Source organism: Semicossyphus pulcher, unplaced genomic scaffold (assembly GCF_022749685.1).
Source record: "Semicossyphus pulcher isolate SPU_LCO1_2020_fin unplaced genomic scaffold, fSemPul1.0.p SCAF_6, whole genome shotgun sequence".
Taxonomy (NCBI): Eukaryota; Metazoa; Chordata; class Actinopteri; order Labriformes; family Labridae; genus Semicossyphus; species Semicossyphus pulcher.
The window spans coordinates 8,118,837-8,126,220 of NW_027211737.1; positions in this window are offsets into that span (position 1 = coordinate 8,118,837).

Below are 7,384 nucleotides of genomic sequence, written 5' to 3' on the forward strand. Positions count from 1 at the left end.
CTTACCAAATATAGAACAGTCTGTGACATAGGTATTCCAAGACTATTTCATTTCATGTAGATCTATCCATCCGTTATCTAAACCATTCAGGGTCGTGGGGGGCTGCAGCCTATCCCAGCTGTCATTGGTACACCCTGGACAGATCGCCAGTCAATCACAGGGCTGACACATACAGAAATCACACTTACATTCACACCTACGGGCAATTTAGAGTGACCAATGAACCTAACAAGCATGTCTTTGGACTGTGGGAGGAAGCCATAGAACCCAGAGGGAGCCCACGCATGCACGGGGAGAACATGCACACAGAAAGGCCCACTTCAGCCGAACCAAGATTTGAACGTCAGTATTGGAATGAGGGGGGATCATTCCAGACATTTCTGAATTGACCTTTGACCTCAGTTTATTTTGTTGCAGCACGCTGAACCCACCAACAGAGTAAAGGTTTTCTTAACGCATGTTTGACGACAGACACCTGCAGCAATCCTTGAAAAATTCAGGAATCATTAAAATCTCGTCTGCAGTAACTTCAAACACAGCTACACAATCGTGCGTTACAGATGGAGTCGCTGCACTGTTTCATTCCCTGCATATACACCACAGCAGCTTTTCAAAGGATTATTATTCCAGCTCCCAGAGAGGAACAAACCTCGCTCTTGTGTAAAGAGGAAAACATGCAAATGGCTCGATTCAAAACCGCCTCTCAAATCATGGCGAAATAAAAAAAAAAGACCCCTAATTTGAATCCATGTGGTTTGTTCTGAAAGCAGTACATTCTCCTGTGTCATCAAGCGCAGCAGATTTAATTCTGTCGCTCCTGATAAAATATTCATCCGTACTGTATGGTGAGTGGCCATTTAAACCAGCGGGAGAAGTGAATTGCCCTGCCATTCCCCCCTCACCCAGGTAATCAGACCCAAATTGAAAATCTCCAGCCTCCAATTTCAGTCCGAGTTTCAATATTCCCCAGCCTGCCAGTGTGATGTCACATTTCCTACGGAGCGTGCTGGCTGGAGAGGCGGAGACAATATAAGTGGCTTATGAATGAGATTTGAATTTCACCTCCCAAAATCATTTAGAGCCAGTAATTGGCCAATATGTATTCTGTACCATTAAAAAGCCACTTCTGCTCGTTCTGATTGGAGCGCTTGGGCCATTGTGACGGCATGGAGTAATAGAGCCTCACATGTGTTCCCAGCAGCCATTGCATTGCCATTTCTTTGCACATGCCGGGTCCTATTCTATCAGACGTATCTGTGGGGAAATGAGCGAGAGTGATTGAACAATGTCCCAGGGGATTTAGCGGTGGGCTCACAGCTTGACTCCCTGCAGGCCCTCACAACTGAGGCTCATGGTATGTTCTTTCTTTGGAGTCTTTTCCTCAGTTGCTAATGGAAACGTGTAATGGAGGAATATCAGGGGCCAGCAGACTTGGGTCAGCTTTGGATGAGTTGCTGGTTTAATGAGTTTCTCGACGAGCCTGTGAGATCAGAGAGTGAAAGGTTATGTTTACCCAAATTTCAGCAACACTTTTTCTTACCTCCAGTTTGTCTAGACAATTAAGACATCGTGCTATGGGTAGCCCAGTATCAGTAGACGAAGAATTACCAACCTTTGCCTCACATATTCAAGTACTGTTTTTTATAATTTAGGTTCTATTTTTAAAGATTATTTTTTTGACCTGTTATTGAGAGAGAGAGAGAGAGAGAGAGAGTGAGAGAGAGAGGGGACAGTGCATAGTGTCCAAAACAGGGTATGTAAGGGAGGGTGGGTGATGACACGTGGCAAGTTTTTAGTTTAGTTTGCCTTCGTCTGAGTGTCGAATTTGTTTCTTTTTCTTTGGATTTTCACTTATTTTTGAAGTTGTATCTGTAGTCATCCATCTTTTCTTTGTTTGCTCAGCCATAGTAGATTACTGTTTACTCGCAACACTTGCAGAGACCGGAAAAGCAGCCGCTTAGCTCCGCCTAACCTCTCTGGCAGACCAACCACTGCTGGGTGATGGAAAACGCGTCACTAACTGGGCGCCGCTTGTGATTTTATCTGCGAAAGTCGCCACAGACACCCAGTCTGTAATACTGCAAATGCAAAGGCTTTCATCAGTGGGCCATAGGCTCACTCATTGTGTTACCTCATTAGATAGATAGTGACTTAACAGACATTTATTTACATGAAATTCTTCGAGTTTATAACTTTAAACTGGCACCACTAGGTTCTGCTTTTTCAGCAAACCTGAATAAGCTTCCTCTCTACATTTAAAGGTTATAAAAAAAAAGGTTAAATAAAACATTCAGTATTTTACTATCATAGTTATTTTCCTATACCCACTGTTTTCCCCAGTCCTTTAAATATGGACATGAAATATCAAATAGAATGAATATAATCTGGTGTTTTGTGTTACTGTTAGAAGAAATAGAGCCAAAGGGCAAAGTGCAACCAATATAACTGACACAAAGAAAAAGCATTAACACAAAGTTTGGATACACACATTCTAAAGAAATCCAAAACAACAGAGAAATAAAGCACCAAGCAGATCGTTTCAGTCTCTGAGACGTCTGTCTCTGATATTTCTGCCTTAACACAATAAAAGTGAATAGAATATTGATTGTGGTTCTCACAGCAATGAGAGGCAGCGCTGTTGATGGGTTCATAGAAACTATTTGCTGGGTAATACGTTTCAATAGTGAATACAAAAAGTGGTCGTGGTAAGAGTTCAAAGGAGAACTGTGCTGATATTTAGTTTTTTCTTACCGTTGAGAAATGAAACGAAAAGAACAAAACCAACCATCTGTATTTTTCAAAGCTTTTAGAGTTCTATAACCATTCTATCCTAACATGTCTTTCACAATCTGCAAGGCACTAAAAAGCTTTGAGCAAATGTTACTGAAAAAATGAGTAAATCGTGCGTTTTGGGAGGTTATTTTTAGATGCACATTTTTGATGCTAATATGTTTTTAAAGTAGCATAACTGTACGCTGGAGCGACTCAATGCAGCAGTGCCGTGGTTGGTCGGTGGCCCTGTTCAATTCAACAGGATGGTTAGTGTGGATGTTGAGGATAGTTTCACCTGAACAGCTTGTTAGCCCTCGGTTAAGGTACATTGACTGCAGCCGAGTTTTCTGACTGCTCAAAAGGCCTTTACACTACATGTTAACATTCACCAATGACTATGCTATGCAAGGCTCATCATCTAACACAACGCTTAGACACTGGAGACGAGGCCTTCAAGAGCACTTTAGGGTCAAGTTTCAAGGATACATTTGACCTGCAGACTAGAGGAGCTGGGGATTTAACCTGTTGATCCCCTGATTAGTGGACAGTCTCTTTTTGAGCCACAACCGCCCTTTGAGCTAGAAACCCTTGAGTCTTCTGGAGGGTCAACAGAACTGTTACTTCCTGCACTACAAAGGACTTTATTCACAAACCCTCTTATTGTTAAATATGCCATTGATTTTGAGAAACTCTTAACATGCTAATTCTGTTTTACTTGAGTCAGAAAATATCAACCAACTCTGTTACATGGACGATCAACAGGTTGCTAATCCCCGCCGACAATTCAGAGTAGGACTGCTGTGGAAATCATGAACAGATCTTGGTTTTAGGTTTTGTTGGTGCGCCTTATTTGTCTGGTTTAAGGGTGCGATAGTGAGCTTATGGTTCAACATATGAGGCTTTGGCTATTTGGTTCGATTTATTGTCAGTGTCGGACTTGGAAATTGTTGGGAAAAACTGAAATATAGAACATTTCTGCTTCATACTTTAAGTGAGAAAATGTTCCTATAATCTGAAGGGCCTAAGCACTTACTGTATATAACGCTCATTGTTTAAGCACCTGGATTTAAGAGGACGGGAACATCTCCAGGCGTCTTGGCAGGGCCGGCGAGCTCTCCACCATGAGGGATTACAGAAATAAGGAACGAGGATGTCACGTTGATGTCTTGGATATTGCCTCCCGCCGCTGCTCAGCACAGCCGCGTCGGTCACATTCTGTGATTACCTCCGAGCTGCACCCAATCATAATTAAGGTGCTGACAGACTCGCTGACGACGAGCTACGCCGCTGCATTGTGGAAAAGACGTGAAGAAGAAAACTTGATCAGAAGTGCCGCAGAGAACATTTTCAAAGGAGGCTAAGAAGCATGAAGGAAACAATATGTTTGGAGAGATAGAGAACATTATGTCCCCAGACTCTCCCAGGCTGTTATTCAGCACCAAAGAAAGGCAATTTGATGAGGCGAAAGGTGCGAGGAGCTGCTTCAGATGTGACCACTGCGTCTCCGGGGGGAGGGTTTCTATTCCTTTTCTCACCACCAGCTGGTTAATCTCTATCCTCTCCAGAACTTAATGGAGTTCATACTTATTAAAACTGGATGCGGGGGAGAGCTGGGTGGGTCAGAGCATCCTGCTGAACATATAGTACTCTATGGGGAGCAGGGAGTGTGAAAGCGATGTGAGAATATAGAGCGGCAGACTCGTGTCACTCCAAGATATCAGCTCAAAGTGTCAGATCACATTTGATACATCATCGCTGCACCACCTTAAAGAACATGAGACTGAGGAGAGAGAGACAAATGAAAGATGCTTTGAGTAACATTTACACCTGATCAATACGTGACAGTGAGATTAATTGACTTGTTGGTGTGATTGCAGTCGACTAATGAGAACAAGGTGAGGATCCTGCAGGAGACGCAGACTTGTTTGTTTTCTCTTTAGCTTTGCTGAAGAGGATAAAACATGTTGAAAGTGACTTTTCCATGAGCACTTCACTGGTTTCTGACATTTGAATAGAGCTTTAGCTCTGTTTGCACTGGGAGAGGACCAGTCAAAAAGACAAACAGTCACTCTGTACTCCTTCTGTCATGTGTCATTTGACTTCATGGTCTCAGACTTAAAGTGATAATCTCAAAGAGTAAGTCACTATCCATCACCGAATGAGGTAACACAATGGTGATTGAGCCTACGGCCCTCTGATGAAAGCCTTTGCATTTGCAGTATTACAGACTGGGTGTCTGAGGCAACTTTCACGGATAAAATCAGAAGCGGCGCCCATTTAGTGACGCGTTTTCCATCACTCAGCAGTGGTTGGTCTGCCAGAGAGGGTAGGCGGAGCTAAGCGGCTGCTTTTCCGCTCTCTGCAAGTGTTGCGAGTAAACAGTAATCTACTATGGCTGAACAAACAAAGAAAAGATGGATGACTACAGATACAACTTCAAAAATAAGTGAAAATCCAAAGAAAAAGAAACAAACTCGACGCTCAGATGAAGACAAACAGTCTAAAAAGGAAAGCGACCGTCAGCGAGGAAAATCAAGAGTTACAACCGGAGCCAAACGTGGACGTCACACATGCAACACTGTCTGGATATCTGGGAAGTGTGCTCCCGCAATTACCGCTTATCACCATAAGGTGCCGCCAAAGAAAACAAAGCTGAGATATTTGAGATTACCACCAAACAAAGGCCAAAACAAACATTTGTTGTGATTGTGATTGTGATTGTAGTAGCACTTTTTAATAAAAGTTTAATGTTCAATGTAAAGAGAAACAGTATTAAAATATTGACAACATATGTAAATCATAGACAAGGGAAACAACAACCCCACTCTGCAGAATTAAACAGAGCGTGATTGGGCCATTGCCAACTGTTTTTAATAGTCATCTTTTTCAGAGTTTAAAGCTCCTGTGAGGAGTGTTTTGGTGGTTGTGACAGACTGAAATTAACACTGACACATAATAAGATAAACAGAGACGATTGAAAATCAAGAGTTACAACTGGAGCCAACCGTTAACGTGGAGGAGGCGGGCTTTAGGATGCAGGGGGCGATAGAGAGGGTTTGGCTTCACTTTAAGGGGGCTGTCATGTCATCCATCTTTTTATACAGTCTGTGGTTTTAAGATGGGGAAAAAGGAAATGCTAAAACAAAGTTGTATTAAACAAGACATCTGAACAATATTTATAGATGCTATTTATGGTAACAACCTGCACAGCACGCACGCTGACAAATGTCATGCTCAGCCTGTTCTTCATATTATGTCTGCTTGGTTGCAGATACGTGACATTGAAAGGCTCACTTTGGCTGGGAGAAGTCTTATAAAAAAATAACCCAGTTAAACAATATTTTTATTACGTGTGTACATTGATATGAAAGTTTACATGTCTATATAAATGGGTGAAAAATAGTGCAAATAAGATCATGAATTAACTGAATAAATGGTTAGTGTCTGCATGTTTGTGATATAAGACTCAAACATGCACGCAAAACAAAAGTTCCATTATTGAATATGGCATCAAACACTGCTCCGGGCATGTGTTGGCAGCACCAAACCAAGCTGCTCCATCACCAGTACTGGAGGCAGTTTTTTCACTCAACAAGGTCACACAGGTGAAATTTGAGGCCTGAGCTCATATAATTGAGGTCAAAAGGGGTCATGTAAGGTCAAGTCGAGCTAAACTTCTTTCAGCCCTGTCAGACTAAAGGCTTTAACTCAAGGGACAATCATCAGATACAAACACAGAAAAGGGAAGAGATTCTTGTTTGAAGTGTCTTTAAAGCACCAACTCTTACATAGATTGGTAAGCATACATTAACATCCTCCTCTCTGAGTGTTTCACACATTCTGTTCGGCATGAGGAGTGCAGCAGCCTCTGCAGCTTGTTGTTTCCTGAATGTAAAGTAGAGCGAAAAAAGCATGTTGTATTAATGAAACCGTGTCTCTCACATAAACAGCCTGTTGACTACAACAGCAGCACGCTCTGAATCATTTCTCACCACGAGAAAAATAACAGAGCACCAAACACTGGCTGCAGAACAAGTGTGACATCTATAGTGGTTACATGTTCTGTCCAAACACAGAGAAAAAGGTGAAGACAACAAAATATGAAATCGATTCCCATGCAGTTGTAGATTATCAAATAATTCATCATATTCAAGTGTGGACATGGCTAACCTTTATACTGCTGCCAGAGGCTTTCCTGAGCAGGACATGTGCTGCATGATAATCTGTTCTCATTGCACTTTGCAGCAGTGTCAGATTCTCCTCATCCCTCTTCTGGTGGCTGACTGCCACTGTGTGGTCATAAATATTTAACACAATCCTGCTGCAGTTAGCTCCAAACCCTTTCACTTTACAAGCCTCAAGAAATTTGATTCCACCTTCCTATAACAGTGATATTCTACACTGTTGGAACGACGTAAGGATACATTGGAAATATTAAATACAAGTGTCACATAAGAACCTTTCTACCTGAACTCTAATCTTCTCCCGTGGGCTGAAAAATTCAATCTAGCTCTGCAAAAACAATTGTGTTGTACCAACACCGCAGCCTCCATCATCCATCATCACCAAAGAAGGAAGAAACACTCTGCAGCTGTGAAATGTACTGCTGTAT